Source organism: Epinephelus fuscoguttatus, linkage group LG4, assembly GCF_011397635.1.
Source record: "Epinephelus fuscoguttatus linkage group LG4, E.fuscoguttatus.final_Chr_v1".
Classification (NCBI taxonomy): domain Eukaryota; kingdom Metazoa; phylum Chordata; class Actinopteri; order Perciformes; family Serranidae; genus Epinephelus; species Epinephelus fuscoguttatus.
The window spans coordinates 162,055-174,539 of record NC_064755.1 but is presented as its reverse complement, the minus strand read 5'-3'; the positions used below and the strand labels follow the sequence as shown (position 1 = coordinate 174,539).

The 12,485-nt window shown below is 40.4% G+C and overlaps 1 protein-coding gene across 8 annotated transcripts in view; it reads left to right on the top strand.

The window, feature by feature from the left end:
• Positions 1-12,485, top strand: part of LOC125887522 (cytosolic carboxypeptidase 4) — a 668,935-nt gene that overhangs the window by 523,267 nt on the left and 133,183 nt on the right. The gene's annotated exons all lie outside the window — the stretch shown is intronic.

Sequence of the window (12,485 nt, the reverse complement as noted above, 5' to 3'; positions counted from 1 at the left end):
GGGTAGAAATGTCGATAAAACTTTTTTTTTTAATTTTCTTCTATGTATGTGTGCTCTGACCAAGACGTACTGTAGTCTGAGTAGTCTACGTGAGGGACATGACAAAAGTTCAAACAGTAATCCCATCTTAATTGTTGTTTGAGAGCAGGGACAGGGAGGGAATGTAGGACTGTTAATTGGTAATTTTTTTTCCACATGAACAATAAAGTTAAACAACTAGTTATGTAAATGAATGTCCTGAATTTTTTTGCGCAACATTTTCAACCAGTGTATTAACTAAAATGTAACTGTGATATGTTGGCTCTGGAAACAAAATGTCTTCTCCAAAACATCCACATTGACATGAAATACAATGTAATGATGAATAAATTATAAAATGTTAACAGAGAAATAATATTGATGAAAATGAATGGAAATACTTTTAAGGTCATTTTTAAGTTACTTACAATCTCTTGGCCTGTTGAAGACTTAATGAATGCCATCATTTTCAAGTTAATTTAAAAAAATATAAAGGGTTCTTATGAAGGTGGTGTGAGCTTATATTTTGAAAGTTGTAGACATAAGCCATGTGACCTAATGAAACTTTGATATGTGTGATGATCAAACAACAGATCCATATTCATTTGAAATCATGTGACCTAGTGAATGCTTGATTGATGTGTACTGGCTGCTGTGAGGATATAAGACACAGCAGGCAGACACAAGTTAATTTCAGTGGAAAAACTGAACAGGCCAACATGTATTTGAACGTGTACTGCTGCAGCATAGTTGTAGTAACAGATTTGATTCAAATTCTAAATGAGACATAAGAGTTTGACCTGGAAATCTTGAATTTACATGTTTTTGCTATCAGGCATTTATTTAGGAAGTTGTAGGAATGAGCTGATCAGTTTGGTGAACGTGTGTACTGTCAGGCGTGTGTGATGATGAGAAATACCCACAAACATTCAGTGTCGTTCCTTATAAATTTACCTAGTAAAAGGCAGATGACATGATGTGGGAGTGGAACTTTGATGACTTCTGAAATCCAAACTGCTGAAGAAATGAACCCCCCCCCCCACCCCCATGCCATGGGAGGTTGCATCGGGGGTGTGAATGTGTTTGTGTGTGTGACTCGACTGTTGACCTAAGGGATACTCTGATAAGTAAGTCACTTGTCATGCTGCGTACTACATGTGCTACAATTACTGAGCACAATGTGCGTGTAATATTACAGTACATTGCAATATGTATTTAACGGTCATAATCACAAAAGTAGCAACAGTATTATCAGTAATAAAGGCTGTAGTAGTATGTGAGAGATGGAAAGCAATGTGTAGATACTGTTTAAAATAGAGATTCTGCTGCTGCAATCTGTCCTTTCAAGATTGTGAGACATGCACACACACACACACAGAGGCGTGTGCCAGGCCTGTGTGTCGGAGTGAAGACGTTGTTATGATGATCAATGAGATGCATGCAGTTGAGGGGCACAGAAAGGGAGAGAGAGCTTTAAAATGCGTGGAACTCCTCCCTTGAATTCCCAAACCGTGAGTCCAAGCGTCAATCTGAGCACACCAGCAGAGAGATACACTTGTCCCCAATGCAGACATATAGTTTTTATGTTTGTGGAGTCAAAAATGTGATCTTGGTCACGAGTTAAAGATGTATTGCCCCTCAGTTGCTTTCCAGAAATTTCTCCTCTCAGTTTATATGGGAGTGAATGAGAAAAAAGTCGGCGCTCCCTTCGCTTGGGAGCTCACTGACCCAAATATCTAAGTGTGAGTGATCGATGGTGACACCAGTCAACGGCGCGAGCGGGGGCCAGGGGCCATTGCCCCCCCAACTTTTACCCTCCTGCCACATTATTTTTAAGCTGAATCAAAGGTCCCTATATTACATTACTTACGGTAAAAAAGACTTTCACTCTTCACTTCCACTCATACGGTAGGTAAAATACAGAGAGGGACCATAGAGAGAAAGATACAGCCTCCAACAGGCACTCAATTGTGCGCACCTGTTACTGCTTCACCAGCCCGGTAAAGCCTCGAGCATCCTCGGCAGGCTCCGGGTAGACCCTTAGCTGTCTGGCTCTATCCAACAGCACCTAGCAGTAATCCCCACTAACCCTGGAAGAATTGAATTTAAACTCAATTTGTCTGACTTACATTTATCTCTTGAATATCATGCATGCATAGATCTATGCTTTTGATGTGATATGCAGCCTGCCTGACTTCATAGGCTACAGAGGCCCTGGACCTGCTGTGCACAGATGCGGAGCGGTGTTTTGATCAGGAGGGAATCCGCGTAGCTGCAGGGAGAGAGCAGGCACACCCTGCCCGAGCCCGTCCACATTATGTCTGGGACGGGATTTAAATTATGACAGGATTTTAATTATGACAGGATTTTAATTATGATGGTTTATTATTTAATTATTATGGTTGTTATAATTAAGAGTATTAAACCACAATTCTTGTTAGTTGAATGACAGAAATAGGATCTTAATGAATGGCACAACACGGAAGCATGATTATGTAATAAAACAGGTGTTTATTTTAGGATCCAGGTGGTGAAGGGCTGTGCGTGCACAATGTTCCAATAGGGGACAGCCCTCCATTCCAAAACACCGCCGTTCCGAACCAGCCCCACTCCGAAATAGATTTTCAATCAAGTTTGAGAATTGTATTGTGGAGTTTTGCACAGCAGCGGCTGGATCTTTGCTCTCAAACCACAAAAAATGTGATGGCACAACAGTCTCCTTCAGTACATTATTCTATGCTTTCTTTTGATTTTCACATTGGCTAGTCATCCTGTTTAATTTGTCCTCTGATTAAATCGGAACCGTTGAAACAAGTTGTAGGAAGCCTCTGCAAGTAATTGGTTGCTGGCAGACACTCTGTGCTGCAATAAAATGGTTAATCAGCAGTGCCGTGCACTGTAGAGCCGATGCACTGCTGGTTCTGCCAGCCTGAATAGAATATGATGTCTATAGCCTTACTGTTGTGTGTACAGCCTTATAGACTGAGCTCAGTAGTGATGTGTGGATCGACCCGTAACCCGTGGGACCCGCAAATGGACCTGTGGGTCGGGCAGCAGTGATCGTCCGTTAAATCGGTCTGTAAATGATATTTTGACATTATTGTTATTATAATCATTAGGCTATAACTGTCACGGCATCCGAAGGTAATGATGCGTTGAGCAGGTGACAGTCCGCAGTCGTTTTCAAAACACACTTTGTGTCACACACTCCAGAAACTTGTTGAAACTTTAAACAATAATTAATTGTACAAAAGGGGGGAAACAAATGTTAACAAAAACGGTTCCATAATTCATATTAAATTCAAAAGATAATGAAAAAACAGCTATATAAAAATATGTAAAAAAAAATAATAAAATAAAATAAAAAAAAAAAAAGAATATCGAATACCAAATTTTCATAACAAATACCTACCCATAGAAACGAATATTCAAATATCCAAATATTTGGGTACGGCCCTATCCATAAAGGGCTCAAAGTGTTCAGGTTTCACGCAAATACTGTTAAGAAATAAACTGTTTGCTTTTTTCCTCCCAAGATAAAGTTTGTGATTAAATACATTATCTGACTCTTTGTCTTTCTTCACCATCTTTTTAATGAGAGAGGACGAGTGTGTAACTTGCTGCAAGATACTGCTGCTTTCACTAAAACACACTGTTGCCACTGTTGCGCAAGCTCACTCAACTCAGGCTGTACTTCAATCCCTGATCACTACGCACCTTTAACTAGTCCCTATTATTAACTGGACATTACACAGGTAGCCACGCCCACACGGTGACAAGCCCCAGACGCACACCACTTTTTGGCCCCCCCACTTCTGAAATGAATCTGGCACACCTGACACCAGTGCAACCAGGACAAAATTTCTGACGTTGTTTGTTAGAAATTATGTATGTATCCACACTAATAACATGACGCATAAAATAAGCTTATATGCAGATAATGTACTTTTATTCATACGGAACCCAAACAAATCAATCAAAGAACTTATCTAAACTGTCAATACATACTCCAATATCTCTGACTGCACAATAAACTGGAACAAGTCCACCATCCTAGCATTAAACGGAGACAGCTCTCATGTAACATCACAGATTCCTCACTTACCACCCCCTACCGGAAACATCACATACCTAGGCATAAAATTCTCCTCCAAGCTGTCAGAGTTGTTCCACTTGAACTTCACTCCGCTACTAAAAACAAAACAAGACCACTTAAACAAATGGATGACACTACCACTTTCAATTATAGGGCGCATAGCCACAATAAAAATGATGATATTACCAAGAGTCAACTGCTTATTTACAATGATCCCAACCCAACCTACAGCACAATGGTTTAACACACTGGACACACTAACAACAACATTCTATTGGAAAAACAAAAAACCCAGAATAAAACTTACCACACTACGACAATCCAAACGTCAAGGAGGCCTAGAAGCACCAAATTTACACCACTACTGAAAAAAAAACACTCTCAAAATTGTTTAAACTTATATCCTCCACTGACAATACACATCATATTCCAATAAACAAATGGGAAAAAGATCTTAACATTAACACTGACAACCAATTCTGGAACAACATTTGCAACAACATTTTCAATATGTCCAGGAACACTAACATAAGACTAATACAATCGAAGATCATCCACAGAACTCACATCACACAACACAAAATGCATTTAAAGGGGTTGGCCAATTCAGACACATGCACTCATTGTACACTCAATACAGCAGATGACCACCTCCACGCACTCTGGCTCTGTCCACCAATTCAACAATTCTGGAGAGAAGTAGCCACCATACTATCACAATTCACTGGCTGTAACATCCCACTATCTCCTTCCATTTGCTTACTTGGCAGTCTGGATACATTGAATACAAATTCAAAATAAAACGTGTATGTGGGAACATATGAACAGAAAGAAGATCACCAAACAAAACTCATCTGGAACCCAAAATTTGAACCCAAACAGATCATACTATCTACCTGATTCTTTTTTGTTTTTGTTGTATTTTTGTTTTGTTTTGTTTGTTTTGTTTGTCTCAATTTTGTCTTTTTTTTTTTTTTTACTTTAGTTTTGTCTCTTTCTTTTTCTTTGGTGTTGCTACTACTGTTGCTATTGTAGTTGCTTGAATTTGTTTTGTTTACATCTGCCTGTTTTGTTAATTACTGCTTGTTGCAAGCAATACCACTGTTTGTTATCTTTATATTTGTCTTTATATTTGTTTATATTTATATACATTTGTATGCACTAAATGGTGAATAAAGGGAGATAAAAAATAAATAAATAAATAAATAAATAAATAAATAAATAAATAAATAAATAAAAAAAATAAATTATGTATGTACAGTGAAAATTGTCGCCTTGGCAGCCAGTTAAAGACAAACATTTTAGATGATTTTAGAGCCCTCTCCACTCTAGCTCACAGCTGACAATTTCTCCACATTTGCTCATGGTACTTTCAGAGGCACAGATTAAAAATGGTAAAAGATATGAAAAAGATGAAAACGAGTGAATAGATGAGACCTGTGGCAACATTTCAACGTTGAAATGTGTGATGGAAATTTTGTACTTCATGAAGAGAGATGGGAACTGAAGTCACACGCAGGAATGTTCAATGTAATTGTGTAGTGTGACCTGTGACCTGTGACCCTTTGTGTTGTTTTATGACACATGTAAGGTATTGAATAATCACTCAAGGTATTGAATAGTATATACTTAAGCAATATTACACTCGAGCTCGTGATGTTGTACTGTGATATCGTCACGGCTGTGGTTCGGCCGAAGACAATTACAGCCGTGACGATATCACAGTACAACATCACGAGCTCGAGTGTGATATTGCTTTTATACAACAGTTCAACAGTTAAATAAGCAAGGCTGATTAAGAAATGTTGAAAAATGAGGACAAAATAGATAATTTAAGCATTTTATTTGTCTTCTGCCAACAAAAATAGTTCCCTCAGGACTCCGCTGTCACCGTTGCTATGTAACGCAGACCTGGTGCACCAGGCACTTACTCTTTATACACATTTATCAGCACGTTTCCATTAATTGTGCAGGCGGTGAAATAAGTCTCTGGTGACTGCATGGTGGACTGTCACTTCACAGGCACAGCCGACTCTGCCTTCTGATCTGACAGTATGTTGCTTTTCTCCAAGTCATTGAGCTCCGCTGATGAAACACTGACAAACCTGGATGTGTGCTCAGATGGATTCAGCTTCTCCTCTCCCTCATCTTCCTCTGATGACCATTCATAGTTCAATTCAAAACTTATTTTAGGAAATAAATCCATAGTTTTGGCTGTTTGACAGTGGATGAATTAATTAGCCTACAACGCAACTGCTGACCTAACTGACACTAACCGTCAGTTTTGATTTGATTGTTGACTGCAATCAGCTGTGAGGCGGAGTGATACATACACAGTGAAATAACCGTGATGTTGTACTCCAGTATCATCACGGTTTTACTGTCTCTTGACCAATCAGATTGCAGGGCCAGAACTAACTGTTGTATAATCAAGGTTATCACTTCCTTCTTTGTGAATGATTCCTTTAAGTGCAGAAGGGCAGAGTGATAACACAACCACAGAGACAGATAAATACCAAGCTTTTCTCCTCAGACATTGAGTCTTCACTTTGTAACCGTCCTGCGTGTTGCTCTGTGAATGCTCCTCTTGTACAAGATTAAACCCTTGTTTGAATTTTGAGCTGACTCCGATCTCCTTCCTCCAGTTTAAATTATTGCATGATTATTTTAACAAAATGGAGTCTGTAGCACAAAGTATGGAGAAGCTGTGTAGGTGTTGATGAGATGAACAAGCCAGTTTTGGTTTGATCTTTCTACGACATTCCTAGGGGCCGCAGCGGCCATTTTAGTGTGCCTTTTCTGAATTTTTTTAAATCAAGCTGTGGGTGGAGTAATGCCCAGAGAGGGGGGTTTAGTTCCCCTTGAAAGTATACTGTCAAACTGTCTGAAGTGACTGCCCAGCTTTGTAAAGTTTGAAACCAATTAACAAAAAGAGGCAAATAAGCCTCTTCCTTTTGCTGGCCAGAAAAGGGCTTGAACCGCAATTGCCGACTGTGGCTATATTCAAAAAGTTAAAACTTTGACAGGCTACACCCTTAACATCTTCAGTCTGACTGACTCTAAACCTGAAACACATCTACATCCCATTGTGAGATTTTGACTCTTTCAACACCAAATGTGGTTTACAGCACTGTGGGACTGAGATACACAATCCTGCTGTAAATTAGCAAGAGCAGTCAAAAAACATGGCAGCCATCAATAGAGAAGTCTTTGCAAAAGGCAGACTTAGAAGAAAGAAGACCATGCTCAGCTCTGTGAAACCTGAAACCTGGTCATTGCCACTTGGTGCTTTTTGACAATTGAGCTGCCTCCTTCTGTTGGCTGAAAAAAGGCTTGATGCTTACGGCTATATTTATATCTTTTATTTATTTTCATGGTTGCTATCTCCTTAGTCAGATCAATCAATCAATCAATCAATTTTATTTATAAAGCCCAATATCACAAATCACAATTTGCCTCACAGGGCTTTACAGCATACAACATCCCTCTGTCCTTAAGACCCTCACAGTAGATAAGGATAAACTCCCCCCAAAAAAACCCTTCAACGGGGGAAAAAAACAGTAGAAACCTCAGGAAGAGCAACTGAGGAGGGATCCCTCTTCCAGGACGGACAGACGTGCAATAGATGTCGTACAGAACAGATCAGCAAAATAAATTAACAGTAATCCGTATGACACAATGAGACAGAAAGAGAGGGAGAGAGAGAGAGAGAGAGAGAGAGAGAGAGAGAGAGAGCGAGAGAGAGAGAGAGAGCGCGATGCAGGACAGACGGTAATGACAGTAGCTTGCAACAACATTAATGAAAGTAATAATGTTATAGTTATAGTTCTGGCTACTGTGGTACAATATGTTGAAAGTATGTATTAATATCTGGCAGTATACATGTGTGACAGTAATCATATGTGTATAATAACAGTAGAAGTATGACTAATGACCAATGATGGCAGCAGCAGCAGGAGGCATCTGGCAGGACCACGGCAGCAGCACAACCACACACGTCACGCTATCCAGGCACCGCTGCGATATGAATTAACCTGAGACAGTGTAGCACAAAGGCTCCGGAGAAGAAGCCGAGTTAGTGACATCCAGAATGGCCGAGTTAGCAAGATGCAGTACTAGGATACGAGAGAGAGAGAGAGAGAGAGAGAGAGAGAGAGAGAGAGAAGGTGCCCGGTGTATTATAGGGGGTCCTCCGGCAGACTAGGCCTAAGTCAGCCTAACTAGGGGCTGGTACAGGGCAAGCCTGAGCCAGCCCTAACTATAAGCTTTATCAAAGAGGAAAGTCTTAGTCTAGTCTTAAATGTGGAAACGGTGTCTGCCTCCCAGACCATAACAGGAAGATGATTCCACAGGAGAGGAGCCTGATAGCTGAAGGCTCTGGCTCCTGATCTACTTTTGGAGACTTTAGGGACCACGAGTAACCCTGCGTTCTCAGAGTGCAGTGTTCTGGTGGGATAATAAGGCACTATGAGCTCTCTGAGATATGACGGAGCCTGACCATTTAGAGCTTTATAAGTTAACAGTAGGATTTTAAATTCAATTCTGGATTTTACAGGGAGCCAGTGCAGAGAAGCTAAAACAGGAGAAATATGATCTCGTTTCTTAGTTCCTGTTAGTACACGTGCTGCTGCATTCTGAATTAGCTGGAGAGTTTTTAAGGACTTACTAGAGCTACCTGGTAATAGAGAGTTACAGTAATCCAGCCTTGAGGTAACAAAAGCGTGGACCAATTTTTCTGCATCTTTTCGGGTCAGGATAGGCCTAATTTTCGCAATATTACGCAGATGAAAAAATGCAGTCCGTGAGGTTTGTTTTCTTACGGTAGTGCTAGAGGCCAGAGCAATGCCATGTAGAGAAACTATGTCATCAGATAAAGAGTCTCTGAGTTGTTTGGGGCCAAGAACAATAACTTCAGTTTTGTCTGAATTTAACATCAGGAAATTGGTGCTCATCCGGGTTTTTATGACTTTAAGGCAGTTATGGAGTTTAGTTAATTGATTAATTTCTTCTGGCTTCATCAGTAAATACAACTGTGTATCATCCGCATAACAATGGAAATTTATAGAGTGATTTCTAATTATGTTACCTAAAGGAAGCACATATGGAGTAAATAGGATTGGTCCGAGCACAGAACCTTGCGGAACTCCAAAACAAACTTTAGTACGTAAGGATGATTCATTATGAATGTCAACAAACTGAAAACGATTAGATAAATAAGATTTAAACCAGCTTATTGCAGAACCTTTTAGGCCAATTCAGTGATCCAGTCTCTGCAGTAGAATTTGATGGTCAATTGTGTCAAACGCCGCACTAAGATCTAATAAAACAAGTACAGAGACGAGTCTTTTGTCTGAAGCAATCAGAAGGTCATTTGTAATTTTAACTAGTGCTGTCTCAGTGCTATGATGCACTCTAAATCCTGACTGAAATTCCTCAAATAAATTATTATCATGGAGAAAATCACACAGCTGGTCTGCGACTACTTTCTCAAGGATCTTTGACAGAAAGGGAAGATTAGATATTGGTCTGTAGTTGGCTAACACCTCAGGATCCAGGGTGGGCTTTTTTAGTAGAGGTTTAATTACAGCTACCTTAAAAGACTGTGGTACATAGCCTGTTAATAAGGATATATTGGTCGTATCTAATATATGAGTGTTAACTAAAGGTAAGACCTCCTTAAGTAGCCTAGTTGGGATGGGGTCTAAGAGACACGTTGATGATTTAGATGAAGAAATCACTGCGGTCAATTCTTGAAGAGAAATTGGGGAGAAGCAATCTAAACATCTATTTGGTCTTACAGCTGTGTTTGAGGTTAGATAGGTACTATCTGAGGGCAGGTGGTCATGAATTTTGCCTCTAATAGTTAGAAAATTTGTCATTAAAAAAGCTCATAAAATCATTACTGCTAAGGGCAAAAGGAATACAAGGCTCAATAGAGCTTTGACTCTCAGTCAGCCTGGCTACAGTGCAGAAAAGGAACCTGGGGTTATTCTTGTTTTCTTCTATTAATGCTGAGTAATAGTTTGCTCTGGCATTGCGGAGGCCCCTCTTATAAGTTTTGAGACTGTCTGCCCAGATTAAACGAAATTCTTCCAGTTTGGTTAATCGCCAGTTCCTTTCAAATTTTCACGATATTTGTTTTAACTTACGGGTTTGAGAGTTATACCAAGGAGCAAACTTTCTTTGCTTTGTTAACTTCTTTTTAAGAGGAGCTACAGAGTCGAGTGTTGTTCGCAGCGAGCCTACGGCGCTATCGATAAAATGATCAGTTTGGGAGAGGTTAAAGTCGGTACGGGAAAACTAGATCTAGATTGAGGGTATGGTTAAAACAATGAGTGGGTTCATGTACACCCTGACTGAAGCCATTGGAGTCTAATAATGAGATAAACTTGGTAGCCAGGGAGTCATTATCAACGTCGACATCAATGTTAACATTGCCTACAATAATAACTTTATCTGATTTAAGAACTAAACTGGATAAAAACTCTGAGAATTCAGATACAAATTCAGAATACGGGCCAGGAGCACAGTACACTATAACAAATAAAAGTGGCTGCGAGATTTTCCAGGTCGGATGTAAAAGACTAAGAACGAGGCTTTCAAATGAATTACAATCTAGTTTAGGTTTAGGGCTGATTAACAGGCTAGAGTTAAAAATGGCTGCAACTCCCCCTCCTCGGCTGCTGCCTCGAGGAATGTGGGTATTATTATGACTGGGAGGAGTGGACTCATTTAGACTAACATATTCATCTGGACACAGCCAGGTTTCAGTGAGACTGAGTAAATCAATATGATTATCTGATATTAATTCGTTTACTAACACTGCTTTAGACGACAGAGACCTGATATTTAACAGTCCTCATTTAATTCTCCTGTTTTGTCTTTCTGTCACAGAAGAGGTTTTAATTTTTATGAGGTTGTTATGCTCAACTCCTCTTTGTTTAATTTTATATTTAAATAATTTAGGTGATCGGGGGACAGACACCGTTTGTATAAAACTATGAAAACTATGGCTGGGTAACTGCACTAGAAGCTCACAGAGGTGTATAGGACTGCGACTCTGAGTCCTGATCTCAACTCTGGGTTGTCAGGGATTTAAATAACTAATAAAATTTGCCAGGTTCCTAGAAATGAGAGCAGCTCCATCCAAAGTGGGATGAATGCCGTCTCTCCTAATAAGACCAGGTTTTCCCCAGAAAGTTTGCCAGTTATTAACGAAACCCACATCGTTTGCTGGACACCACCTGGACAGCCAGCGATTAAATGATGACATGCAGCTAAACATGTCATCAGTGGTCAGATTTGGGAGGGGTCCAGAGAAAACTACGGAGTCCGACATCGTTTTTGCATATTCACACACTGAGGCAATATTAATGTTAGTGACCTCCGATTGGCGTAACCGGGTGTCATTGCCGCTGACGTGAATAACAATCTTACTGAATCTACGTTTAGCTTTAGCCAGCAAAAATTTTTTAAATTTGATTCAATGTCGCCCGCACTGGCCCCAGGGATACATTTGACTATGGCCGATGGTGTTGCTAACTTCACATTCCTCAGAATAGAGCTGCCAATAACCAGAGTTTTGTCCTCAGCGGGTGTGTCGCTGAGTGGGGAAAAGCGGTTGGAAACGTGAACAGGCTGGTGGTGAGCTGTGGGCTTTGGCTTGGAGCTATGCCTCTGGCGAATGGTTACCCAACCTCCCGGCTGAACAGGCGTTACCGGAGGACCGCTAGCAGAGGCTAAGGCTATGCTATGTGGCTCCGCACCGGCTACAGGGGGCTGGCTAACTATCACAGCTACGGAATGGTTTTCCATGGTGCGGAGCCGCGCTTCTAATTCACTAAGCCTTGCCTCCAACGCAGCAAATAAGCTACACTTATTACAATTACCACTGTCGCTAAAGGAGGCAGAGGCATAACTGAACATTTGGCACACCGAGCAAGAAAGAGCAGAGGGAGAAGCCATCGCTAACTGTAAAGCTAATGTAGCTACCAAGGCTAGTAACGTGCAAACAACAGCTAACAGATTAACAAGAAAGTCGTAGAAAGGAGGATAGCTATAAGTGCTTAAGCAGAACCAGTGTGGGTTAATACTTGAAGTAGACGTTAAAGCAACTGAAGTGAGAAAGCAGAAAGCAGGCTCGTAGAATTCACCAGAGCAGTACAGAGACGCTGTCACAGAAACACCAGAAATGACACAACTCGCTTACTGCAATACATCAGCACATACCAGCACCAGATAGATCAGTGAATGGGACAAGCAGTGATAAGTGATAAGTCACACGATATATACAGTCACTCCAACTAACATAACCAGCACCATAATGCTGCTGAACAAAAGTACTCAGTTCAAATGTCTTGCCTGTCTCTTT